This window comes from Grus americana, chromosome 16, assembly GCF_028858705.1.
Source record: "Grus americana isolate bGruAme1 chromosome 16, bGruAme1.mat, whole genome shotgun sequence".
NCBI lineage: Eukaryota > Metazoa > Chordata > Aves > Gruiformes > Gruidae > Grus > Grus americana.
In genome coordinates, this window is record NC_072867.1 from 17,926 (window position 1) to 44,986 (window position 27,061).

Below are 27,061 nucleotides of genomic sequence, written 5' to 3' on the forward strand. Positions count from 1 at the left end.
CTTCATGCCTTGTCTGTGTAGGGACCTCAGCATCTGAGTTCACAGCCTTGTTGCCTAAGCACATATATCTGTTCTGATAGTACCTCAACATAGAGTGACTTCCTCAGAGATACCAGATAGCTAAACACTGCTCTTATAAAAGACTTTTTAGAAACAATGGCTAATCGCTTCCTATAGCATGAGAAAAGTAACAAAATAGTAAATGCTTTCAAATTTTGAAATACTTCACAAAATTCTTCCATCCAGTTGCTTTATCTTTCCAGTTTAGCCATTTGCTTCTACTGAATTTCAGTCCTTGGGTGTGTTTTTTCAGCCTGATAAGGTTGACAAGAGCTAGTTACTCTTGCTCTGCCGGCAGCTTGCTGGAGTTAACCTGATGGTTCTTGGTGCCTGCCGTCTCCTGGAACTGGGATGCCTTCCTATGAATGGAGGGCAGTCAGAGTTAGCACTCTACATTGGTACTGCTTTGCCCGTGTCCTTATTTGAGCCACGGTTAAGGTAAAAAGACAGTACTGAGGATCATGACTATCACACGTATTGTATTGTGAACATTGTATTAAAAATATGTTTTTAAAAAGCAAACAAGTGCATGAGTATACATAGAAAGATCTCCCAGGTCGCTATACTGTTTTGTTCTTTTTTTTTTTCCTCCTAACATCTGTGCTGACATTCTCTAAGTATTTGTTCTTCTTTCAGTCTTGGATATGGCCCAGAGATTTGTGAAGCGTATTATTCCAGTCATCTTTTAGCTGATGTGGCAAACCTTTAAGATTTATCCCAAGGAATATTTACTTCTTGATCAATGAAGCAGAGATAGCCAAAGTGGCAGTTATAACTTGTGTATCTTGGAGTTTAAGCAAGCTGAATCTTCCAGAGTTGCTTCCAGCTTTGGAGTCTAATTTCACAGGTGAACGTGTATTTAGAAATAAAGCCTCTTACTTAAAATATCCTTATTTGAAAGTGCTGTATGTTTGGAGTGGCTGAATCTGGCAGCCTTATGGACGGTACAAATGGCCTGATCCTTCTTCCCTCTCTGGCTGATCAGGCTGAAAACCCATTAGTGGGAAAACACACACAGATGCATCTATGTAACACGGATCCCTGTATGATTTGGGTTTGGGTGCCCAGTTTGTCTGTAGCTGCCTCCAGGGGCTGGCAGCCAGCTGTGTAAGCCCCAGAGGTGCACAGCCCTGCTCCAGCTGCTGGTATTTAGATCCCGTGTGCGTGCGCACATATACACACGCATGTACTATGTATACCCCTCTGTAACTGTCCTTAGACGCTCAGTCAAACCAGTAACTGGTCCCGAATGACCTGCTCTCCCAGTTACCTCATGTGCAGAGACAGATGGGTCCCTGGCCCAGACCTATGGCCTCTCCAGTAGCTGTCCCCCCAGCCCAGTGTCTCCCATAGCTGGCCCAGACTGGTGACCTTTCCGGTACCTGGTTCCCAAAAGTTAAGCCACTTGCTAGCTGATGCTGACTTGGTGTCTGTTAGCAATGGTGCAGGCTGTGAGGAGCTGCAGCCCTTTCTCCCGTTGCTGCTGCTCGGACCTCTGTGCCCCGGGAGGCAGAAGTGCCATTAAATAAATAAGCCAGGACAGGCTGTGATGATGGGCATCCCCCAGCGAGTCGTATTCTAGGCAGAGGCCCTCTCTTGGTCTGTTAGGTGACCCCAAGGGCTCTCCTGCCTGCACCGCTGGGGGGGTCCCTCACCCTGGAGCTGGGCCTTGGGCTGAGCGATGGCCTCACAAGGAGCGGGGCCGGGCTGTTCCCCTGGCGCTGTGTTACTGGGGTGCCTCTGCCCACCCGTGCTTCCCCGCTGCCTTTTGTTTATGCAGATTAGCCTTTAATCGCATAACCCAACATTATAGGCAGTTCCCAGGCATGCCTATACATTTTGTAGGACGATGTCTAAGCCATAGGCATCCAGCTGTAGGAATACTATGAGTACGTTTGCAGGTGAGATTATTTCTTGGTCTAGGGGTTTTTTCTAGTTGTCTCAGTGGCGAATGCTGAAAGTATTGGTTTAAGTCTTTCTATACCCCTGTGTGTGAGTGTGCACAAAAACTGCCTTCAAATAAATGTAGGGCTCTGACAAATTAAAAATAAGTTGACAGGCTTTCTGTTACAATTTCTTTCTTAAACCTTTGAGAGGAAGAATGTGAAAAGTGACTCTGACAGACCAGACTGCCTGTCATTAAGCTTTAGGTCTTGTTACATCCATCTACGCTGGATCTGAGAACTATAAAATATCTTCAGGGGTTTCATCTCAGATGCCCCAACTTAAAGCCAGGTATGGGAAGCATACCACGAGGCCTCGCTCCACCAGCTTGGAGAACTGCAGGAAGCGAGGCGCTCTTTAAAACGAGCGATGAAGGAAAGGTGATTGAAATCCTCCTCGTCGAAAGGCCTGTCTTATCACGGCCAGTTGTGCGGTGAACGTTGGGGATGACTTGTTCAAGGCTGTCTGAAGAGAAGACCGTCAGGATCGCCCAGCTCTGTGGCTCAGGGCTGACCCTCCAGCAGCGGGCGGCCACAGCTCTCGCTGTGTGGCACTGCAAGGGCATTGCGTGTGCGTCATTGCTCTCCTGTAGCCGCGTTCTTCACGCTTCTGTTATCATCTCCATCAGCTACTAATGGAAGTACCTCTTGGTAAAGTTAGTGTCAAGAAGTGAAAGAATCTGGTCTGTTTTCTGCCCTTTTCGGTGTGAGACTTAGTTTGGCGTACTCCTAATGAAACTTTGGGTTGGCTGAACAAACTGAACAAGCCCCCCCTCTCACGGGTATAGCTTTCCCCCTCACATAGGAAAGGTGATAGTACTCACCCTCCTTGCAGAAATGCCAATGTGAACAAGATCAACAGCCATAAAAAAGTGTATCTTGAGTTCCCTTTGGTTTCCCGGGGACAAATACCATCCTCTTGAAGGAAATCTTTTCATGTGCCTCTGAATGCAGTTATAAATGGAACAGAGAGAGGAAGAGAAACTCTCCTAGCTAGATTTTAATCCCAGAACATGCAAAGTCAAGCTCGACTGCTCCTCTGAACCAACTTTTGAAATAAAAGATTTGGGGGTTTTTAATGAAACACTAAGTTTGTATGAAAGGCTTTGCCGCAATAACTTTTCCAAAGGATATTAAGCTCAAGTTGTCCACAAGAAGAGTGTGGCAGAGGGGAGCTTTAGCTTTGCAAGTTGGGCTTTTTTTCTGAGAGCTCCTTCTTGGTGTACAAGTTACCTGCTGTTAGTTGCACCGCTATTGAATCAGGAGTGTTACAGAATAAACTTGCCTAAATGAGGCAGAAGTTCCTTCTTAACTCCATACATGTGGTTCAGCTAAATACATTCTTATTTCCTTTTTTATTTTCCCTAGGAATTTTCCTCTGGCAAAATGGGATGTTTCAATGGACACTCTTTAAGATCAATGAGAAAAAACATGCCGCCCTGTTCAGACTCTAGCTTTGACAAAAGCATGGAAATATTAAGTGAAAACGTCAATCGAAGACACTTTACAAGGTATTGTATTTCTAGGTGTTCAATCTCTGTTCAATTTCTAGAATGAAAAGTGAAAGCATGCACGAGTCACATCACGATACACCTACAGCTAAAAATCTGCAGAGGGATACGATTATGTTAATACCAGTGCCAGTATCTTAGAACTGGAATCCCTCTTCTTAGTAAAAGTCTTCTGCTTGTATAAAAAACATGTATCTCTTCCCAACTCCTTTGAGATCTCTCCTCCGCTTTGATTACTGAGATGTTATTTGTGCTGTTGAGACTTCAAGGTTAGCAGGTTAGGAAATGTCTGTCCTTATGGAATTGTGCATATGGTATGCAGCAGACATCTGAATCCTTGTGGTCCACAGGCTTTTTTTTGCATGATGTGGAGCACCGGATTGTAAACTTGGTGAAGTTCCCCAGTCTTGAGGGGGAACTATACAATGCAATACGATATGATATGCTATAATACAAAAATTGTAATACAACAATTCTTTTCTCCTTTTCTCTGTCTTCTTTCTTAATGTAGGCAGTTGGCAAAGCCGAAATCAGACCCAAAAAAAGAAGAATATAAAGAAGGTAAGTAGTGATAATTCCTTAGGATTCCTTTTTAGCCTGGTTTCTGAGAAGGATTGTCTTTGGTCACTCTATTGAACTTGGCTCCCAAAACTTCTGAACTCATCAGCCAAAATCAGCTGAAGTTGTGAGAATAGGTACCTCAAAGGCAGTGAATTTCCTATGAGTTGTATGAAGAGAGGTAGGTGCAAACAGGAGGATATGCTATTAATTCCTTGCAGGCTTGGGGAGAACGCAGTGTGAATCCCAGCCTGCTCTTAGGCACTGGAGAACCTGTTCCTTGGCTTGGGTTTCTTCGTGACATGGATCTTCTGGAGTCTGCAGGACACAAATTGATTGAAAATCAATCGTTCTTGCAAATAGGAGGGAATATTGCAGTATTCTATGTGAGTTAAAAAGTAATTCAGTCATGAGAAGCACAAACCCACAGACATGAGGAAGGTGTCCCTGAAGTTCAGCGATTTACCTTGGAACCGAATTGCGGCGCGGAGCACACGAACAGGCTTGGTGCCGTGAAGCTGCTTGCTGGCAGCTGGCAAAATCTGTTATTTGCAGGCAGAATCCTGCCAGGCGCAGGCTGAACACGGGAAGGGGCCTGAAATGCACTTTGTCTGTAGTTATTCAGGTTCTAATTGTGCTCTACTTTCTCACTGACCTCTCTTAATTATTTTAATGACAGTGTGTGGTGGCTTGACCCTGGCTGGAGGGCAGGTGCCCACCAAAGCCGCTCTATCATTGTCCGTCCTCAGCTGGATGAATATAATGAAAGGCTTGTGGGTTGAGATAAGGACAGGGAGAGATCACTCACCAATTACAGTCATGGGCAAAACAGACTCAACTTAGGAAAATTAATTTCTTACCAATCAAATCAGTGTTGAGTAAGGAGAAATAAACCCAAATCTTAAAACACCTTCCCCCCCCCCGACCCCCCGCCTTCTTCCCAGGCTCAATTTCACTCCTGATTTCTCTCCCTCCTTTCCCCCACCAGCGGCACAGAGGGACGGGGAATGGGGGTTGTGATCAGTTCCTCACATGTCTCTGCCACTCCTTCCTCCTTAGAGGGAGTACTCCTCACACTCTTCCCCTGATCCAGCGTGGGGTCCCTCCTATGGGAGACAGTCCTCCACCACCGTCTCCACAACACGAGTCCTTCCCACGGGGCACAGTCCTTCACGAACTGCTCCAGCGTGGGTCCCTTCCACGGGGTGCAGTCCTTCAGGAATAGACAGCTCCAGCGCGGGTCCCTCTGTAGCCCTGCCCCGCTACCAAAACTTTGCCATGCAAACCCAGGACATAGTGCAAGTAACGAACCTGTGGCAAAGGATGCTGCGTGGTAAGTACTGGGCAGATGTTGTTTTAAAGCAGCAAGCGTTTGAGCTCTTTGATATTGGGGCGTTTATCTGGAGACATTTCTTATCTTCTAGAGCTTTTGTGTCACCATGCAGAAAATGAAAGTGATGTATGCTTAAACAGTGTACTAAAACTATGCATCCTAAGAAGAGACTTCCCACATAAACATTTTTTAAAAAACCAAACTATCAGGTACAATTTTACATGAATGGAGTGAAAACACCTTAGAGAGACCTATTTGTTGTTTTCACTTTTCCAGAAAGAAGTAACTGGAATAAACTTGCCTCCTGCATGAAACAAAAACTGCGTGTTTGTTTTCATCAGACTGGCTTTCTAGACTAATAAAAAGTTGCTATACAAGTCGTGCTTTTAACATAAGTCATTTAAGTTGAATGCTGTGGTCGTGACAATAACTTCTAATTCAGTATTTAAAGAAAAAATCCACGGCAGATTTTTTTTTACATTTTACTAGAATAACGGTGAAATAAAGGGAATAACATATGTTCTGTCTCAAAATATTTCATACATTAACGTATTTTAGTCAACAGGACACTGAAGACTAGAGCTGATGCAAAAGCTGCAGAACAAGTCCATGAAGAAAATGGGGATTTGGAGGTCCGCCGAAGCTGCAGGCTTTGACAAAGCCATTACACCACTACAAATCAATCTGTTTTATTTGACAAACTTATAACAAAGTGAGTGAGATTTTTGTCATCATCTTGCAAAGCTACTAAAATGAGCCTTACTAGCAAGCCTTTGTGCTATGGCATAGTATCAGCTAGCACCTTTCTCCTTCTTTTGACAACAGAAAAAGGTATTACTGTTCCTGGTAGCAAGAGCTAAATGTATTCAGTGGTTAGGCTGAGACTACATATAGGATATGGCCTTGTGATAACTGCTGGGCTCAGGTGCCCTCCACTGCAGAGTCCCACCAGGGTCCCAGGAATGTTGTTAAGCAACCTCTGCTAACATTCCATTGCTGTTGGTCAGGTAGGGTAGGGTGTCCTCCTCTGCCTCTGCCTCTGCCTGTGCCAGTATGTCCTGTAATTATTGTTAATACAGTGATTTAGGTAACGTGTGGGCCTTTGTCCTTCGCAGCCAAGCTGTTTAACCCGAGTCTTTTGGAAATAGATGCTTGTGGCTGTTTAAGACTTCCAGGTTGGAGTGTGTGTGTGTGTGTGTGAGGATGTATTTGGGAAGTGCTTCACGTGTAAAGAGTTTGGGCACAGCCAATGTTTAAATTGGCCCCCGGTGTCTTCATTTTGTGATTGCCAGTTGCAGAGAGATCTTCATACTAGAGCACCTTCTATGTACGGGCTGGGTGGGTTTATGTGTTGTCTTGTGAACCAAAACACTCACTTTACGGTGTGACTTTCAGTAGATTTAACTTGCCCTCTAAATCGATTTTCTTAGCATCAGAAGCGCCTTCATTTTTAATTAACTTTTCTTCCATGCTTATGAATATTTGTATAATGCTCGGTTGAGTTGAGATACTGAGGAAAGTTGGATACAGCCAAAGTGATGTAGTCCTAGTGTTTCTGCCTGTCTGTCCATGGCTTAATGACCTTTGTGAAGCCCAAATTGACCTTGTTTTCTGAAAAGTTTGTGAACTGGAACAGGAGCGGGATGGGGTTTTTTCCAGCATATATAGTCATGGGAAATCAACATGAAACTTAAATTACAGTTGAGAGAAGAATAAGCAACCTGTTGTCTGAGGAAGGCTGTGAACTAAACATGACTTAATGCTATCATGCAGAGCAACTTAAGCGCTATTAAAAACTGCTATAATTTCTTTCTGTTACATTACTATGATCTTCAGAATTTTTTTTCCTACTAAATTAGATTCTTCTTTTTTTTTTTTTTACTGTGTTCAGTGAGAGGGGAAAATAAACCCGAAAACAGTGTCTGCAAATCCTCAATCGCTTGTTCTTTAACTCTCTCTCTAAAAAAGTAAACATTTGACCTGATTTTTAAGTAGTGTTAAAAAACTTGGTTAAGTGTCAACGACTCTTACTTTGTGCATACTCTATTAAAATGTCATGCTGATTATGTGTACTGTTTTAAATATTTTTGTTTGTACTTGCCTATCTTTGTTCTTACATGTCAACTTTTTGTCGTAGTACTGCAGAAGCAGTCTTGCAAAAAATGGATGACATGGAGAAGATGCATAGACGGCGAATGATGGAAGACCTTGGGGTGTTCCACGATGTAGGAGATACTAATCTATTTTACTATTTTTGTATAAGTAGTGTATTCCACATAGGGAAATTATTTAGTTGTGATTTTAATTTAGCTGAAATAACTTATTCCAAAGAATAGTGTAGTCTACAATAACATTTGTTTTTGCTCTCTAATTATAGTTTAACATCTTACTGTTATGGTCACGCTACAGATACACTCTAAGGGTGGGTGGAGGAAAAATCTTCAGAAGACATGAAAAAGCAGTAATATGCTGAAATACATGTCTTATACTACACTTTCTGAATGGCCTTATGATTTTTGAATGGAGGCTGTTTACAAACAGCTGTTTCAGGGCTTGGGTTTTCACTTCAGATCTTACTAAAAACTGAATTCGTCGATGTCTGATTTATCTGTGTTTGGTTTTGTGCCAGCCTGGCCTGTGAGCTTAAGAAGTCCTCTGTCCCTAGATGAACTGAGGTTAAAATTATATACAGCAATCATATTTCCTCTTAGTTTTGCTCAATAAATTAAGTTCTACTGTCCTTTTGAATGACAGGCACTTCGTTTTTTAAACATCTTCATAGCCTGCTTTCACAGGTTTTTGCTTAGATCTAAATTACTTTTTTTTTTTTTTTAATGAAACCAGAATTGTCCATAGTACTTTATACATCATGTCTCAAATGCCCATATGTGGGGTTTGGGTTTTTTTTTTTTAATCTGCTAGAAATTGCTTTTTCCTGGGTTCTTGGATTATTAACCTGTGATTAATTGATACACTCGGTTTTGTATTTAAGTATTTAACTATCACATGTACAAAACCCTATTTTAGAGCAGAAATTCTTGTTATTAATCCTGGGTGCCAGAATGATGTTCCTGTTCTCCCGTACCTTAATTTAATCTTTTGTGTACATGGAGTGCTTTGATAATGTTACTGTATAGGCACTAAATATGCCCATGTCAGGTTTTCTGCATGTTTGTGACTGATCCTTCTTGTTTCTTTTATTTAGGAGAACCTCGATATGTATGCACAAGGAAAGAAAGAAATCCAAAGAGCTGACAAAGAAATAGCTGATAATCAAGGTGGCATTGTAGGTTAGTTCTGGTTTAAATTTTTTTTACTATGCTCTAGCCAAGAGCCTTGTCTTAAACAATTGAGATGAGCTGAACTACTGAGTATTTTTCTTCTGTTAAAAGAATCTGTGTTGCTATTGACATTACAAGCCATAGTCACGGACTCTAGAGCTGCACTGTAGTGAGCTCAGAACAGGTATTCAGAGGAAAAAAAACCAGTGCTTTTCCAAAATGCTGACAAGATAAAAGGCAACAGATGGCTGTGGACGGGTGGGAATAGAGAGAAATGGACAGTATTCCTCAGAATGAGAAAGAGTGATCTTGCTGCAGCAGGAGCATGGCAGTTTTCACGGTTTTGAGCAGCGCAGCAAGAATTTTCAGGCAGGCAGGCAGGCAGGCTGCCAGATGAGTATGGAAAGCTCCTCCAGAGTGTGACGATCAGCAGGGGAGAAGATAGTGGTGTTCATTTTTGTGTTTAGCAGGTAGTCGGTGGAAGCTGCTGTCTGGGCCTGTAATTAGGAGCTGTCATCCCGGCACTCAGTGGGAAATAACATGAGGAATAAGGTGAAATTGTAAAAGGCCATATTAACTTTATGTTTGAAGTGAGGGGGAAGAACCTCTAAGGTTTTAAGGAGAAGGATAGTTGTGATTAAGGCAGTCAGTCCAACAATCCTTGTAGGAGATTTCTGGATGGAACAGAATGGGGCGAGACTGTACTTAAGGATAGAAAAGGATGCGGCAGTAGTTGAGCTGATCAGTGTTAGGTTTTGTGACAGACCTCCTCTGCACACTCGCTCAGAGAGACAGTGGCAGGAGGGGGAGCCCACATAACACCCTGCCGGGCTACTCCCAAGGCCATCAGTCCATCAAAGCCCTATCTGCACAAGCCCGGAGGAGCGCGTGGGTGTGCAATGGCAGACACCCAGATCAAAGCGAGGAGGAACAGCCACCCTGTCTGGGCCTCTCCCAGGGCTGTCCGTCCCATCAGAGCTCTCAGCCCCAGCATCCGGGCGGGAAACCTATCTGGAGGATTCATCGGGGGCAGCTCTGCATATCACCTTTTGGACTAGGGGGTTACTGCCCAGCAGTGGGGCATTTTGTGGGATGCAGGGGAAAAGCAGTTCACGCAGGACTTAAGGGATCTTAAGGGCAGGAACACGGGAGGCGTTCCGGTGACTTTGTGAGGAACAAGAGTAGGAAAATAGAGGGGCAAGGGGATAAAACGGGCCAGTCACATGTAAATAGTTTGCTGGTCAGTACTGCCTGTGCCCTGCGTCTGGTCACCTGTCTGACCATCAGACTATCAGAACTTGAACGAGAGGGGATTTATGCAATCTCCAGTGCGGGCGTTATCTTGTATGTGTTACACAGCCTGTGTACGACTTAATGACTGGCAACGGAGACCTACAAAAAGGTTCAAGCTAGATGTCCAGGTGTTAATGAGCACTGGGGTGATCTTGTTCCTAATCCCGATCAGGCCAGCGAACAGTCCGTGGCCTGTTTTCAGGCCTGTTGTTCAGCCTGTCATTAGTTCAGACCTAGCCTGTGGCTCCCGGGTGCGTACCTCGGTGACCAGACCTCCTCGTAGAGCAGTGAGAGAACACCTGGAGCCACAGCAGGAGTCCAGCGAGAGGCTGACTTAAAGAAGCCCAGGTAGAGCAAGGCATTACCAAAAAGAAATGACCGAGTGTGCCGAGGACATTTGACTGGTAAGGGAGGACAGCTGACTCATTTGGAGATCTAGTTAGGAGAATATCAAGTCAAGGCTTCAATAAGAGCAGCTTTAATACAAGGTATGGGCAGTCTAGAGGGAGGAACTGTATGGCTTGGTTCAAGTGTGTGGATCTCGAGGTGTTGGGCAGGAGAGACTTGTAGAAAGTAATTACAAATAGTATGTTGAAAGGGAAATAAGAGTATGGGGCAGTTCATTTGTGATCAAAGTGATAACTCTGGAATTTTAAATTGGGAAAAAACTAAAATATACTTTTAGAATGAAAAGTGTGCCAAGAAGGAGTGAGGAAGGTGTGTTAGTGTAAAGAAAGTGAGTGGAACAAGGGGAAGGACTAGAGGAGCAGAAAAGCTCGTGCCTTTGTGACAGGAGTGTTGGAGAACCATGGACTGGGGATAGTAGTGATGCCAAAATAATTTTTCACTTTTCCATGTGCTGTCTACGTTATCTTGTGTAACTTATCTTGCATTCAGAAAGCAGTGTGACATTTTAGGGGGAAGAAATAAAGCTTAGTGCTTTCCAAGGAATCAAACGTACTTAATTTTAGTGAGCAGGGAGGTGAGCAGAGCATGTACATTCCTCATCCGGTGTGTAGCTATTAATGTGAGAGGGTGTTACTAGGAACCTGCTAGGTAATTATACTCTGGTTGTTGCATTCTTACCATCTTTCATGAAAAAAACATGAAGTTACTTTGCAGAAGCTAGTGGCATAAACTGTATGCATTTGACATTATTTTCTGATTGGGGAAGTTCAAACCTGAGACTTGCCCATTATTGCTCACGTAATCTGTGGCAGAGCTAGGGCTTGGAGCTATAGTCTTACCACTGTAGAATATTAAAAACATTTCCTTGAAACGCTTTCTCAAAATAACAAGAAATGACTTTCTGAAATAGCGGTTTTCATAGGAGCTGCATCTTAGCTAAGCAAGATGACAGAATTGGTGTTAGTAAGGCTGATGAGAAGTCACCCAGCAATTTCAGCGAGCACAGAACAGTATCTATATGTACGCTCCTCTGTGTTTTGTAATTTCTGGAATGCCTCTTGCATAAATTGGTCGTAAGGTTTTGCCAGTTTTCAGATCTATCGTCATTAACATGAAGATAATAGTAAAACCTATAGGCATCTGTGGAGTGCATTTTGAATTTAGTATCATTTGCAACAGTACTTAAACAGTTTAACGTTATGTCAATGTACAGTAGTTTCATCAGAAGAAAGTGAAGAGAAAGATGATGATGACGGTGAAGACACTCGAAAGCGTTATGACTTTCGACAGAGGAAAACTGTTGAGCGCTATCAAGCTCCATTGGAAAGTAGGTTATATGCACAGTTTCTCTTAAGACCTAATTCCTTGCACAGACGATTTTTTTTAATGAAATATATACCCACTCAACTTCTATTTAAATTTCTTACCTTCATTCTGCAAGTAAATTTTATTAAATGCATGTAGCCTGTGCACATTGTATTCCTTTGCCATTTGGCATACTTGTTGTTGTTTTTCAATAAAAAAAAGGCCTGTGTATCCTTGAAAGAATAGTAATTAAGCAGACTTGATAATCTTACTCTTGTGGCTTTCAGTTCTCCTTAAAACACAAGTGTGTGTTTTTTCCCTTCTACTGTGCACTGATTTAAAAAAAAAAAAAAATCCCCCCCCCAAATCACTTGAAACTTCCCCTGAAATTTTCTACCTCCTCCACTATCCTGCTTTCTCTGAACCTTGTTTGTAACATTATTCTAAATTCTTTGCTTTCAACAGAACCAAGACAACGTAAGAGAGATTTTTCGGGCCGGTCTTCACCTGTCAGACAGAGATACTCATTTAGAAGTGCTCAGTCAGAAGGCTCTTGCTGCAAAAGAGCTAACAGGTTGGTATATGGTTAGTGATAGTTCTTACTTATCAATAGTGCTGTTGCTCACATTACCGAATAATGCTTTCAAGGGTGATTGGATTGGTGGTAATTACAGATTAATAGTGTGATTATCGCTGTGGTAGTCCGAGGGTATAAAGAAAAAAAAAATATTGAGAGTGTAAACTGTACTTTTTATATTAGCCATTAGGTATTTTAAAATGCAGTATTGGTGGTCACTGATAAGGTAATTCCGGAGGTTGTGCTGAGATTACGTAGCTGCAATTCTTTTGTTCTTGAACCGAAGCCAGAATCTCTCTCTGAAAATCTGAGACTCATCTTGAAGAATACCAATTATTTTCTTAAAACTGAAGATAATTTAGTTAGAGGGAGAACCTGTATGGAAGTTTTAATGGATTTGTTTTGGTTTTTTTTTAATCAGTCAAATACTGATTCTGGTTTCTGTCTGAAATCAGCTAATGATTCTGTATGAAACTATCCTTAAACAAGAAAAATGCTAAATGAAATTATAAATTATGAATTACAGTAGTAATGACAAAGAGGTTTTGGATCCTGTAAGCAGTTAGAGCATGCAGAATGCTGTCTCTTGCTAGATATGAGCACTTTGTTCAGCGTCTTTGAAAGCAGATAGTTACGGAAGGAAAGGTTTTTGAAGCCAAATTTGTAAACAAGTTAAAAAGGTTTATGTTTCACAGAGTGGATATGTAATGCTAAGTGAAACTCCATTTATGTGTGTGTGTGAGAGAGAGATTGGACAAAATGAGTAATTTATTTTATGAAATTTCTTTTAAAAATAGTTAAACATTTTACCTTCCTCAGAAAAATTAAATTTTACTGTCACAAGGAAAATCATGTCATATACTTTGAAATCAGATTCAAAAGGAGTACAATGATCTGGAAACTTAATAGATCTCAAAGTAAATTCTGAGACAGAATTCACTTAAGTTTTGATACTATTTAGCGTGTACTTTAATGTTTTACTTGTTTGTTTAAATGTTTGCAGACGGAGACACGCAGTCCACAACACAGATTCCACATCCTCTTCATCCCCATCTGATGACGAAGAGCGTTTTGAGAGACATAGGAAGCGCAGCCATAACAGAAATTTAAGAAGGTTAATGAAATTGGAGAATAGGGGAGGGAGAAATCTATTTGGGGGGGAGTTTGCATCTGCCTGACTGTGAAGTGTTATCCACTTTATCTTGTACAATTTCTAAAAACTATTTTAATAACAATCTAATAAATAAGTTTTCAGCCCAATGTCTCTCAGACACGTGTGTCTTCTGGCACATGGATCCCAAAGTCCTTGGGAAGGACCAGCAGTAGTGGCCAGCCTTTATAATGTTAATCCACACTGAAATAAGTAGCCCCTTGGGCTGTAAGTCTTTGAATGTAGAAGCGAAAAAATCTTTGAAAGATGTCAGTGTGTTTTGAGGAGTTCTTCCGTCACACAAATCAAGGTCAGGTCACGGTCTCCACATATGGAGTAAGTTGTTTGAAGCTTGCCTTCCTCTATATGCTGTGAGGTCTGGCATGGATATTTAGAAGTGCTAAGAGTTATTAAAATAATTAACGCAGTTTAATGTCTGGAGTGACCATTTTCCTTTTTTTACTCACGGACATTAAATGTAAACCAATTTGAACAAATATTTAATTATTTAGGAAGTTTATCTCATTTATAAGGTCTTCTGCATTCACTTGCCATCGTTATAAAAGCAAAAAGCTAGCTGCATCCCAAGTTAGAAAGTGCCTTTCTCTTTCTCCTTAATTCAAATCAGGTGTCTTCCACTAAACTTTCGAAAAGATGAGCTACAGGGAATTCACAAGGATCGAATGACAATTGGAGCAAGTCTGGCTGATGTTGATCCAATGCAAATAGATTGTTCAGTAAGTAATTTTAGTTGTGTCGTGAGATGTTTCCAGTGTTTCTGAAAGCTTTCAATAACGTGCTGTCTACGGCTACCTTGGTTTACAGTTTTCTCTCCAGCAATTTGAAAATTGCCCAGAACATTTCCTTTGTGCTGACATGTACTTTCTGATGGAACCTCATCAAGGTTGCAGCTTTCTTTAACATATAAAACGTGTTCCGTTGAATTTATTTTTAGGTGCGATTTGATGGTGTGGGTGGTCTTTCTGACCACATTTCAGCTTTAAAAGAGATGGTCGTTTTTCCACTGCTTTACCCAGAAGTCTTTGAGAGATTCAAAATTCAACCTCCAAGGTAACAGATATTGTTTAAAACTATGAATTCTAATTCACCCATTTTCAGGAGAATATTCAACTGAGGTATCAATATGTTTCCACGCTTCAGAATTTTCAGTAATGTTGATGGGGCTTTTTGGCAGTAGTAAAAACGGATAGAATCCAGAACATATGTAGGTTCAAAGATGTACCGTGTGGTGAGAGTATACTTTAAAAGTGTCTTGCCTTTAAAAGGTGGGGCTGAGTCATTTTTGGTTTGAGTTCGATGTCCACGTCCGCTTGATTAGTTTATAAGCAAGAAGGAATCATCTACTGGTAGTCAACTGTAATTTGTTGCTTGGAAGTCCAGTTGTCTCTCCCACCAACTGTCTTTTTGTTCAAGTGATTAAGGATACATTTTAGAATTGACAGGACTTGCAACTAGAACCCTGCCGTGTTTGTCGTGCTTGGGCTAAAGTAAGGATCTGACCACTTTTTACACAGCTAAATTAGTTCTGCATTATGACATTATTAGAGATTTAATTGTTAGCTTTATATATTCTTGATCAGCGCAGTTCAATTATGGTATAGTGAAATATGACTTTAAATTCTTTGCTTTCAGTAACTTTAAAAGTATTACAAATAATGAAAAGACAATATTCCAGTGGGTTTGCTTCTTTATTCATTGAAATTCTTTTTGAAACAGCAGTGTATTGGCTTTTCTAGTTGATGGCTGTATTTATCTGGAAATGCAGAATACTCTCCCAGGTTTAGACTTCCACCTCATTTATCATCAGCAATGGATGGCCTGGGAGACCAAATCCAGTAACTTCAAGCTTTTTAAGGGAGAATGAAATGCTTTACTAGCAAATCTTGCCTTTTGTGAAAACAAGCATTTATATGCAGCGTATCATAAGTTAGCCAAGTCTCAGATTCTGCGCTGAAGTTTGTTCTGGTTTGGCTCCACCGTGCTGTAACCACCCCTGGTAGTTTGTCAGCAGTTTTGGAAGTGTCCTTCCGGGACACTAGGATCTTTTCTCGAGGTTTGTACGTCTCCATTATCCTCTTTATTTGTTGCGTTTACTGCCTTGTTGAATTGTGTAGGAACACAAAACTTCCATCTCTTTTCACTTTTCTCACACTTCAGCTGTTACCGCGATCTTATACACAAAGTGTTTTGGTTAGGAGAGAAGAGGGGTGTGGTTTAGGGATGAGGACTGTAATAGATACTTTTCCATCCTATATGAATCTTTTCTTCTTTTTCTTTCTTTCTTTTTTTTTTTTTTTTTAATAATTGCAGAGGCTGTCTATTCTATGGTCCGCCAGGGACTGGAAAGACACTGGTTGCTCGTGCGCTTGCTAATGAGTGCAGCCAAGGTGAGAGGAGAATAGCCTTTTTTATGCGAAAAGGTGCCGACTGCCTGAGTAAATGGGCGGGGGAATCTGAACGACAGCTTCGGTTATTATTTGATCAGGTAAGGTTGAAACGTGCTGTGTGTTCTGTCCGAGTGGTAACTGTAATCTTCTGTGGTCAGTATTTTTAAGAACAACTCACTCCTTTTTGGTTTTTGTCAGTTCTTTCCACTGAAATGGGCTTGTTAGTGTTTCCTTTTTCAGTGGTTTTTTTACGGGCTTGAAATCTTGAGATGTATTAGGGAAGATTAATAAAACGAGAAAACCTCGCAAAGCAAACCCCTGCTACCCACCTCAAAAAAACCCCACCAAAACCCCAAAAATAACCATCAACAAAAAAACCCCACCAAACCCAAACCAAAACAGCCACAAAAAGGGTTTCAAGAGGCAAGAGATGGACGGTGGCTTTAGATCCGAGGGAAACAGATGACAGGCTGACGGCATAGTCATTTAAATTCCTCATGGAAGCTTGCTTTCAGAACCTGTAATTGAATTAAGTCTCGGCTCTGTTCTCGGCGGTTGCCAAATAGCTGTAAAAACTACTGCTCTGATTTGTTTCCTGTCACCCGGTCTCAGTGGCTTGACACAAGCTGCCGTCTTCTGTTACTCGTGCCCCTCACTCCATTAGCCCAATTAGTAGAGATCCCTGATGCCAGTCTGAAAGATCTAGTTCCAGTGACTTCCCAACCAAAACATTTTTAATGCATTTTCTCTTTAAAATAGTCCCGGTTTACTTATGTCCATATTCCTCTGTTTTCATTCGAGGCCTACCAGATGCGACCTTCAATTATCTTCTTCGATGAGATAGATGGCCTTGCTCCTGTGCGGTCCAGTGAACAAGACCAAATTCATAGGTAGTACATTTTTGGTATCTACATAGAAGCTGCTTGATCTTTGTGAAAAGGCCACCACAACCTGTTTAACTTTATGTGATACATTAATTTATCCTGAAAACTAGTAATTCAATGCTACTAAAATTCAGATGATTTTCAAACAATAACTGAAACCAATTCACTCAGCTTGATATCAGCACAAGGCCTGTGTTAGCTTACTGGTTTTGTTATGTCCTAAGTTAAGTCTTTCGCTAATCGGCGTCTCATCAAGAAAAGCCTGTCCTTTTTGAGTGGTCATTGCAGAAGATTGCGTAGAATGTAACAAAATTTACTAAACCAGTGAATGAAGATTATATTTTTTCTGTTAGCTCTATTGTGTCAACTCTTCTGGCCCTTATGGATGGCTTAGACAGCAGAGGAGAGATTGTGGTCATTGGAGCCACCAACAGGCTGGATTCTATAGATCCTGCTTTACGAAGACCCGGCCGCTTTGATCGAGAGTTCCTCTTCAGCTTGCCAAATAAAGAGGTCAGAACTTAAACTCAACCTTAATGCTCATGTGACAAAGTCCCTCTTTATAACAAAACCACGTAACAATGCAGGATTACAGAGCAGTTAAAGTCAAACCCAGTGTTGGACAACTTGGGCAAAAGAGAGACTGTGGAGGGCAGATCCGGTACTGAATATATACCATTAAGAGGATTTCCACAAGTAGTTAGTTCTGTAATTAGTTTTGGTTTCACTGTGACCAGCCAAGAAAATGGGATGCTGCTAGTCACTGAAACATGTAAGAAAGAATGAATGCCCCAATTAGCTGTAAATTACTGCTATCTCATCTTGAAAATGAAAGAAATGGTGTGCGCACAAGAATTCCTTTTTGCAAACAAAAACGTTTCTCAAGGCTGGTGCTGGAGCGATTGAATTTTTTTCCATTCCCAAATCTGTCCATGTTTGCTGACTGACTTAATCCACTTAGACACTTTCATCCTGAAGTGGTCTTGCTCTCAGTTCTTGGTTTACGAATGGCTGGTGGATGTACCTGTGCTGGATCATTCCCAGGCTGCGTATCCTGGGAGGGAAGTATTTTGGGATCTGACATTCTTACCGGTAACTTCTTATTGGACAAAGATGCGAGGTACGCTGGACAGGTGTGGGGCTTGGGAAGCTTCTAGTTCAATGGCGATAGCTAAGCAATGAAAAAGTAGGTGTATAGCAACCAAAAAATATGGGGAGGAAGATAGTGTGGAACCCTGGTCTTGTGTGTTTTAATTTGGCTATGATTGAAGGCTAGTAAAAGTGCACTAAACAGCATATTTAACAGAAACATTTGTCTCCAGTTTTTATCTCCTTTCAGGAACAGGAGAGGAGGTGCCGTGAAACACATACAATATATGATTCCCTACTGTGGAAGAATTCTAGAAATCTGCCGTAATTAAACTGTGTACCAGGGAATACTTAAATAAAAGATCTTGCTAAGATCGGAGATGAAGATAGGCAACGTTTGACATTTTCTGGATCAGTGACAGTAGTTTGAGTCATAATTATTGTTCGTCTTTGTAGTAATTGTAGCAATTACTCTGCAAAAGCAGAGAGCGTATTAATCGAACTGTAAAATACTTAAAAGTTTAGCAGATAAACCAAGTATTTGTATTAATGTGAGGGTGTGGGGGGTTTTGTGTTGGTTTGGGGATTTTTGAAGAGAAAACTTTGGACAAACTAAAATGCGACCATTTTATTTCCAGGCTAGAAAAGAGATTTTCAAGATTCGCACACGAGATTGGACCCCAAAGCCATCGGACATGTTTCTTGAAGAGCTAGCTGAAAAATGTGTTGGTAAGTTTGAAAATACAGTGAGTTACTGCATGGGACTGAGTCCGAAGGAATCTGAGCTTGTAGCAGGCAGTACTCGAGCTCTTGCACCTTGCTGCAGAGTGAGGCGGCTGGCACGCCGTGGGAGCAAAGAAAGTTAGATGCTTCTTTTCTTTTAATTTTCTTTTTGTCTCTCAGAACGTTGAATGGGTTTTGGGCATCTTCGCTGGGAGCAAAGTTTTGATTAGGGGGCTGCTTAATAAGCGCAGGATATCAGGCTGCGAGCCACGTAACAAAACTTCTCTGCAGTGCAGTAACTCTTTACATTCGCTCTTAAACTGTTAATTTTTGGCCGCATACAAAGTCTTTCAGTGTTGCGCTTGGGGAACCTTGGCCTTGACTTCTGTGTTGCCTGAGACTGATGTAACATTTGATTCTTGTTTTCTTTGTTAGGGTACTGTGGTGCTGATATTAAATCCTTATGTGCTGAAGCTGCCCTCTGTGCTTTGCGCCGCCGCTATCCTCAGATATACAAAAGTAGCGAGAAACTGCAGTTAGATGTTGCTTCTATCAAAATAACAGCAAAGGATTTTGTCATGGCTATGCAGAAGACTGTTCCAGCTTCACAGAGGGCTGTGGCTTCACCTGGGCGAGCGCTATCATCTGTTTCAAAACCACTGCTTGAAAACACGTTAGCAAGAATTTTACAAGCCTTGCAGAGAGTATTTCCCCACGCAGAGTTTGCACTACAGAAGGACCAACAGCCAGGTATAACAATAACTTTCACTACTTTAAAATTCTGTCAAAGCAAAAAATTCTCATTTGTGCAATCAATATACACAAACCTCTTGGCCATAATGACAGCAGAATTTCAGAATATGCATGTGCATGCTTTTATTTCAGGAACATCGTGGATAGGTTTTAGTCTGGATTCTAAACTGAAGCGCTGGATGGGAGCTGTGAATGACTCACAATAGGCCGTAGAGAACTATGTGTTCTCTACTACAGCACCCTGTTTCTGACAGTAGCTAACATCATATTTATCATTTGTAGAGATGGATCTGAGGTTTAAAGTATGAGGCACCTCTTTCAAATTATTGAAATAGAGGGGAAAAAGGTATTTTTACATGAATGCTTCTAATTCCTGTCTGAAGAATGTCAGGACCACAATGCAAGCATAAGCGGTTTAAGCCAAATACTGTTTTAGCTATCGTGATTTTTTTTTTAGCCATAGTCTCTTAACTTAAATGTTTGTGGATCACACTGTACACTTGTACAGGAGATGAGAATGGTTTAGTAGTGTGTACTTTGGGACTTGGCTTAGCATACGTGAGCTCACACCCCTGACTGCATCAGCCCTGATCAGGTTTACTCTGTCAGTTGGTGAGAGCAAAGAAATTGATAAACTCACTCCACTCTTGATTAATGGAAATCTGTTAATAGTTAGTTATGCTAATCTCTGGAGACTATCCTACCAGGATGACTCCCAGTAGAGCCAGGAGATAGGTTAGCATTGGTAAAACAGAGGCAGAAATCCACCAACAAAACAAAAGCAGAGAGGCTAGGGGACTGGTAATTGCATCCCTTCTCTGTTGTCTGCCTTCCATTATCTACTCATTCAGTGATCTGTGAGGAGCCTTATTGAGCAGGTGTGTTGGTCTGTATATTCTGACTCACTAGTCCTACACAAATGGAAGTTTGTGGCCATCGCACTCGCTTAATTCCCTCGCTTCCAGTGCGGGAACCTGCCCCAGAAAGAAGTGGCCTTGTTGGGTTTTTCAGGTGTCTAGGAACCACCAAAGTTGTTCCCTTTCTTTTCTCTTAGAAAAATAAATCTGGGGCTTTTCATGATATTTAGCAGCATTCAGAAAAATTGTTGGATTGTTGTTTAAAATGTTTATATCCTAACTCTTCCCAGCTGTATGCTCCTACAAAATGCACCTGTAGCCCATTCTGGTTGGAAAGTACATGTAGAAGCTCTTTTTGCAGGGTTTCTCAGGAGCACGTGGGGATGTGTTGCTTTCAAGGGAGGTGTTTTCTTGGAACTGGTGAGCTCGTCCCAGTTTTTAGTGGAGTTTCTTATCTTTACAAAACAATGAGTACATTGCAGGGGGTCGTTTATTAGGTATAACATTAGTTATATGTTTGTCTCTAAATGCCTCTAATTAGAAGAGGCTTAATCTTGTAATATTTGATGACAACTAGTTAACTAGTTGTTGATGTAACTTTGCAAATAGTTACTTGTTTTATGAAGAGCCACTTCTATTTGATGAGGATACTTAGATGTTTTATAAAAGCATATCTCACAGACTTGTAAGACAGTTGTGTTGGCTTTGCATGGCAAGGTTTTGGTAGTGGGGCGGGCTACAGGGGTGGCTTCTGTGAGAAGCTGCTAGAAGCTTCCCCTGTGTCTGACAGAGCCAATGCCAGCCGGCTCCAAGATGGGCCCACCGCTGGCCAAGGCCGAGCCCATCAGCGCCTCTGTGATAACATATTTAAGAAAAAAAAAAAAAAAACCAGTTAGAGAGAGCTTTTGCAGCCGGAGAGAGGAGTGAGAAGATGTAAGAAACTCTGCAGACACCAAGGTCAGTGAGGAAAGAGGGGGAGGAGGAGCTCCAGGCGCCAGAGCAGAGATCCCCCTGCAGCCCGTGGTGAAGACCATGGTGAAGCAGGCTGTCCCCCTGCAGCCCATGGAGGAAGGATGGGGGGGTGTAGAGATTCCACCTGCAGCCCGTGGAGGACCCCATGCCGGAGCAGGTGGAGGCACCTGAAGGAGGCTGTGGACCGTGGGAAGCCCATGCTGGAGCAAGCTCCTGGCCGGACCTGTGGACCCGTGGAGAGAGGAGCCCACGCCAGAGCAGGTTTGCTGGCAGGACTTGTGACCCCGTGGGGGACCCACGCTAAAGCAGTCTGTTCCTGAAGGTCTGCACCCCATGGAAGAGACCCACGCTGGAGCAGTTCCTGAAGGACTGTAGCCCATGGGAGAGACTCATGTTGGAGAAGTTCGTGAAGGACTGTCTCCCATGAGAGGGACCCCCATGCTGGAGCAGGGGAACGATGAGAGGAGTCCTCCCCCTGAGGATGAAGAAGCGGCAGAAACAACGTGTGATGAACTGACCGTAACCCCCATTCCCCGTCCCCCTGTGCCACTGAGGAGGGGGAAGGTTGAAGCCGGGAGTGAAGTTGAGCCCGGAAAGATGGGAGGGGTGGGGGCAGGTGTTTTAAGATCTGATTTTATTTCTCATTCCTCTACTCTGTTTTGCCTAGTAATAAATTAGATGAATTCCCTCTCTAAGTTCGGTCTGTTTTGCTTGTGACGATAATTAGTGAGTGATCTCTCCCTGTCCTTATCTCGACCCACAAGCTTTTCATCATACTTTGTCTCCCCTGTCTAGTGAATGAGGGGAGTGAGAGAGCGGCTCTGGTGGGCACCTGGCCCCCAGCCAGGGTCAACCCACCACAACAGTATATTTTGCACTGTTAACAGTTAAAAGAGATGAATTAACTGTGAAGTAAATGATCTTTTAAATTGTACTTTAGCCTGCTGCGCCCTGTCAAAAAGCATATGGCTCTCTTGTCTGATTAAAATCTTATTAAGCCCTCCATTGGTAACAAATGAAAACATCTGTATTATCACTGACTTTTGTAAAATCCCCAGTGGTTGGGGTGATTCATTGATAATTTTATTTTTTATTTGATTTAATTTTTACTACAGGACTCCATTTTAGGATTATAGCTACCTCCTGACTTAAGCTTGGCAACAAAACAAAGGAGCAAATGCCTGCCACAAATCAAAAAACCAGTGCTTAGTAATAAATCACAGTTGTCCAGCAAGGATTGTCTTGAGACAATAGGTGAAAACTAATTGCATGTAAGGTACGTGCCACAGATGAAGCTTATAGGAAGCCTACCTCACTCTGTGTTGTGCTATTATCTTATCTATAGGTGTCCATTAGTAATACGTTGTACCTAAAATCACATATAGCCCGATCCACTTTCAAAAGTCCTTTTATCTGATTTATATCCTATGTGAATGGCACTATCTATGTGCTTCTCCTGTTACAAGTCTGTGCTTTTATAGGAACATGTAAGTATATTCACATTATTCATTCTACTGACTTTTATAACTATCACAATCATTTGTACAGCATGGATCCCACAGCTCCTGTCTAATTTTTGAGAAACTTCTGAGCAGACTATTTTTTGAAGGCCGAGGCTTTAGATGCTATGCTGTGTAGAGAGCATGTGCACACAAAGCAGAAAAATATATGTCACTGTTTTTATAATGATAGAGAATATTTGGGGGATTTTTTGACTTCATCATTTTGTGAAATGCAAGGGATTACTGAGTGCTGGCCATTTACATGTGAATATACACGCATAGATTATCTACTGATTGTTGATATTGTCCTATGACATATATTAACAATCAGTTGATAATCTATGTGTGTATACATATACATATACTTAACCAGAGTATAGGGAAGTTTAATCTTATTGGTAATACTAAGTTTTCTCAGAATTGTAGCAGACCAGGTGGAAAGACCTCTCAAAGGTGCAATTCCTATCTAATCAAGACCTTTGTTAATTGACCTAATGGAAATGGAGTAGAATTGTATCTGTGATGATTTTCCTTTAATGCAGAATAGGGCATTAATTTAAAACACTGGGTGGTAAAACAGTAAAGCCTGAGGGCATGGTAATTACTGAGACAGGAGTTTGTTAGATTTTGTTATGTTGAGAGATGAATATAAAATATTTTATGGATTTGGCTGTTTGAAATTTTATGCTATTCATGAGATTTTTGGGGTCCAAACAATGTTCATACACTAGGAAGATTCTTGCAAATAAGTGGATGTTTAATGAATGAGACAAGGTACCACAAAATTTTGCAGAAACTAACATAATATTTATTTGTAAGTAAATATGTCAGTGAGATTGTATCTTATATAAGTCCATGTCAGAGGATCAATCAAGATATGTTGAATATCTCTTGATCATGTCAGGTAAAGAGGTTTTAAAGATGAGAGGGATAGTAAACTACTACCAAGCATTTGCTTTGTAAGCAGGTTTGTTTGATTATAGTAATAATGAATGTTAGCTTTCCCTCTTAATTTCTGCTCAGCTAAATCTGTGATTAAAAAAACAAACACAAATTAGTGTTACTGGTCAGAAACAAACCTCACAAAAGCAACATGCATTAAATGGGCTTTATCTAATCTCAGTCTATGCCTGTGATCAGCAGGGGGTCTATGTGCACAGACAAGATTTTTTTTTCCCCAGAATTTTTTCGTTTCTGGGGAATACTCTGAACCCAGTTCCCCTTTCAGGTTCTTCTGAAACCACCAGCCCCTCTCAAGGTGTTCTCTGACAGTGATGTTGCTCTGAAGCATGTCTCTCAAGCTGCAGGGGCAAATCTTGTTGTAGAGATTCGTAGTGCTGTGAAATGTAGAAATGCTAAAATTGATGTGAATGGAGAATGAAGGGGAATGTCCAGATGCAGAAGGAAGAGAAGAAAGTCTCTGAGAGTGGCAGGTGCTGGTGACACTGGGTTACTGGCATCACCAAGATCACAGCACATCAGCAGGCAAATTCTCAGGACACCCACTCTAGGAAAACACAGAAGAGCCTAAGATAAGAGACAGCCTGCACCCAGACTAGAACATACTCAAGTCATTAAGAAATAATGACAAAAAGATAGAGAACGGAGTTGGACACCTAACATACCCACATCAGGAGACTAAAGAAAATTCACAGAAGTTGAAAAGCACAGATGCGCAGATTTTCTTAATCATTATTAGGTCAAAAAACAGCACGTGGTCTCCTACCTAAGAAAAACCAACCAGTTGTAATGAAGGCTCGATAGCCAGAGCCCCTTGCTCTCTTGTGTTATTAAAGAAATTCTGGCCAAACCACTGAGTATGTATGTCTTGTACCTGAATGCTGAACAGTCTGCTTGGACATAGGCATCTCAGTGCATGTGAGGGCTTGGCTGTATGAGCAAAACTTGTTTTGTTTTAAAATAAAATAATTTTCTTCTCCCATAACTGATTGTGCTGAACATTGCTATATGGTTGCATTAATGTTGCAATATTTTTTCCTTCACTGTGAAATTGATTTTTCTCCCTTTTAATGCTTGTCAATATCATTGCCTGAAATAGAAGGTCAGTAGGGTAGAACCCTGGGGGACGGCACCCCTGCATGGATGGTTGTCTTTCCTCTTTCACCACGTGGATGGGTTCCACAAGACACCCGTGCAAGATGCAGGTCATGGCGAGCAGAAGGTGAATCACTGGGAATGATTCTAAAGGAGTAAGCCAAGGAATTACACTTGCGTATATCAACTGGGTAGGAAAAATATGTAGATAAAGACAGCTATTCAGGGAATGAAGTAATATAATGAATAATGAAATCTGAGTGTTTTGAGGGAGAATGTGGGCTATAGATTTTGGGGCAAGTTTAGAAAATGTTCATATTTCAGCATTCCGTCAGCTGAACAGGTATTACGTGGATCCTTACCTTCAGCTGATTGTGGAGGTTTGCATCACTAAATAAAACCCAATTGTGAAGCCTGTTTTCGTTATGGGTTTTTAAAGAGAAACCTGAATAAAATGAGAAATAGTTTTTTTCTTTACAAGAGAATATGAATAAGAGAGCTATAATTCTCTCGGAGGAGGGGAAAAAAAGAGTTTCTTCCTTGTATGAAAACAGTTAGGTCTTCCTGATCCCATAGCTATGAGGCCCTGTTGTGCATGATGAAATTATAAACTCCTGTTGCAGTGCATCAGCTTGGGAGACTACAGCGGGACTTTGTTAATGTATCGTTAGAAGATAATAGATGAAATGGGGTCTTAAAAAGGCAAGTATTTTATGTGAATAACATCTATATCCTTGCATTGCACACATCTACAATAAAAAGCTCCTAAAACATCCTAGAAGTCAATGATTAGTGATACAGCCTGAAGTCTTCTCTCTTCAATTTATTTATATTTCAACTTTCTATCTACATAAATTTAACAGAAAGACACTTATGCAAACTTTTACAAATAGCCTTTCTTATTTTAAGTGTAATCTATTTATAGCTAGTTTAAATCACCATCAGGGATACGTTGGGTGGTACTTTTAAAACCCACATAGGCTTTCCAAAATATTTAAACTTTGCTTGCTTTGTAAAGCTGAGATTCTCTCCTCTATAAGCGCCTAAGTATACTCATGTTAAAAAATATTCTTCCAGTCCAGGAAAAATGCATATGCACAAATTTAACTTGAAACATTTGAGGTAACGTATATTTAAAAAGGAGGCTGTGCTGAAGTTTTTTTATTGGGTCTGACAGACAGATTGTGGAGGCCCCCTCCCTGGAAGTGTTCAAGGCCAGGTTGGATGGGGCTTTGGGCAACCTGGTCTAGTGGAGGGTGTCCCTGCCCGTGGCAGGGGGGTTGGAACTAGATGGTCTTTAAGGTCCCTTCCAACCCAAACCATTCTGTGATTCTATGATTGTAGTCAAGTCAGGTACTACGTGTATTGCAGTGATGACAGTAAGAGTGAAGGTGCGTTAGAATCGGTTCTAAACAACAGTCCTGTGAGTACCAGGACTAACAACCTGATTTTCAGCAGTTTTGTAGGTTGTGAATGTGCAGCAATGCTACATTGGGAATAAGCAGAAATGCCAGATTGTTGTATCCCTTGCTACATGTGCTGTGTTTACTACATACTTCTGCTAAAACATCGCATGGTTCAGTTTTCTTCCCACCGTATGTTCACAGAACAACAACTGGCAAGTAAATTGAATTTCTTTATTGTAAGCAATACAATCATCACTACCCTATGAATGGGATTTTCCTGTATCTCTCTAGATGCTGCTTTGTATATGGAGAAAGGAGATAAAGGGCACACCATAAATTATTTCTGTAGAAACAAGGAAGAGCAAATGGTAATTCACCCTAAAAAGAGCTGCTGTGTCCTCTGTGCATATAGATATATGAGGGACCAAAAACCTGTCATAGGTATACAGGCAGACAACATAACTGCAGTAAGCCTAGTTAATTTAGAGAAGTTTTAAAAACTAGGCTAAAAACAGTTCAGGAGAAACTACCGAGGAGTTCTTAAAGTCAAGTCTTTTATATCAAGGAACCTAACTTTTAAGAGTGATACTCTGATTGAGAAGAAAATTACTGGTAGAAAGACAATGTAGGACTATCACTAGAATAAGTTATGTCCTCCAAGCCCTTTGAGATATTGAAAGTTAGACTCAATAAATGCTTTCCTGAATATAGATGAAAATAAGCATGAGCTTTAGTGCTTTCTTAACCCGAGGCTTAAAGTGGAAAATGCTTGTTCACATTACCAGCAAAACTTTGCTGAGAACATACACGATTGGGATCTTCAGATTTATTTTGTTATGTCATGTTTTATAAGAAGCAGTACTCTGTTTTCATAATAAGAAGTTTTAGAATAACTGGGGAGTTTATGGGCTGGGCCTCTGCTAAAAACATCATTGTGAAGAAATATGTAGAGAAATGATGGTGGATAGAGCTGGATGGCTATAAAGGTTGATT

The 27,061-nt window shown here is 41.3% G+C and overlaps 1 long non-coding RNA gene across 1 annotated transcript; it reads left to right on the forward strand.

Annotated features, from left to right (window-relative positions):
• Positions 1-3,381: 3,381 nt before the first annotated feature.
• LOC129213917 (uncharacterized) lies at positions 3,382-8,686 on the forward strand. Its single transcript, XR_008579567.1, has 5 exons — positions 3,382-3,514; positions 4,026-4,075; positions 5,964-6,117; positions 7,543-7,630; positions 8,611-8,686. It is a non-coding gene; the product is annotated as an uncharacterized LOC129213917 (long non-coding RNA).
• The last annotated feature ends 18,375 nt before the right edge of the window (positions 8,687-27,061 follow it).